This window comes from Chinchilla lanigera, unplaced genomic scaffold (genome assembly GCF_000276665.1).
Source record: "Chinchilla lanigera isolate Chin_1 unplaced genomic scaffold, ChiLan1.0 scaffold00037, whole genome shotgun sequence".
In the NCBI taxonomy this organism is placed as follows: domain Eukaryota; kingdom Metazoa; phylum Chordata; class Mammalia; order Rodentia; family Chinchillidae; genus Chinchilla; species Chinchilla lanigera.
The window spans coordinates 17,192,112-17,193,116 of NW_004955438.1; the positions used below are offsets into that span (position 1 = coordinate 17,192,112).

Sequence of the window (1,005 nt, forward strand, 5' to 3'; positions counted from 1 at the left end):
CTGGTCTCAAACTGATAACGATCCTCCTGCCTCGGCCTCCTGAGTGCTGGGATTACAGGCATATGCCACCATGCCTGGAAATCCTTGATGATTTTTTTCAAAGCTTTTGACTTTTATGGGTAGAAATTCCATGTTGTAATCAACCTATGATGGAAAAAAAAATGATAAATTCATAGAGCTTGTGGGAACCTGAGCCCAATATCACATCTAGACCCACAGCGGTGTGTCCAGGGAACTGCAGGAATGGAACTCAGTCCTCCTCAATGTATAACCCAGCAGGATGAGGCTGCCTGGGACCTGCAGCCCCTGGGCAAGTAGTCCCAAGCAACTCTCCAGCTCTTCCACTGTCCTAGCGGACCACCCAGTTTGGCTGTTGGTAGAAGTGGGAGAGACGAAATGTCCTGAAAGCCAGTATCATTCCCATCTGCTCCACATTAGGGTGCTGTTAAATATTACATGTTCTCCACTGCCCAACCAAGAAAGGCAGAACTCATCTCTTCGTCCATGGTTCCCTGACTGACATCACTGGTGACTGACACCCTTATTTTCTCATAACTGGAGCAGACTGGTTCTGAGGGAAGCTTGGAAAGAGAGAAGGCTCTCTCTCACCCACAAAGCCAAGGGGGAATACTTTGGTGTTGGTAGAAGTAAAAAAAATACCAGTTCTAGGACTGAGGTGGGAAAAGGATGCCTTGCAATTGTCTCAGTTAAGGAAATGAGAACCTAGAGAGAACAGAAGACATTCTAAGTGTCTGTCCATCCACCCACCCAACCACCCATCCATCCACCCATACATTTGTGCATATATCCACTTACCAACCCATCCATCCATTTATCTATCCATGCAGCCATCCATCTACCCATCCACCCATCCATCCACTCATCCATCATCCATCCACCCATCAATCATCCATCATTCATCATCTATCCATCCATCTACCCATCCATACATATACCTATCCACCTATCCATCTACCCACCCACCCACCCATCTATCATCCATCA

General features: G+C 47.0%; 1 long non-coding RNA gene across 1 annotated transcript in view; it reads right to left on the reverse strand.

The window, feature by feature from the left end:
* Window positions 1-658: 658 nt before the first annotated feature.
* LOC106149161 overlaps window positions 659-1,005 on the reverse strand; it is a 32,747-nt gene continuing 32,400 nt past the window's right edge. Inside the window, exon 3 of the long non-coding RNA XR_001235149.1 lies at window positions 659-723. This is a non-coding gene — a long non-coding RNA (uncharacterized LOC106149161). The remainder of the gene's footprint in view (window positions 724-1,005) is intronic.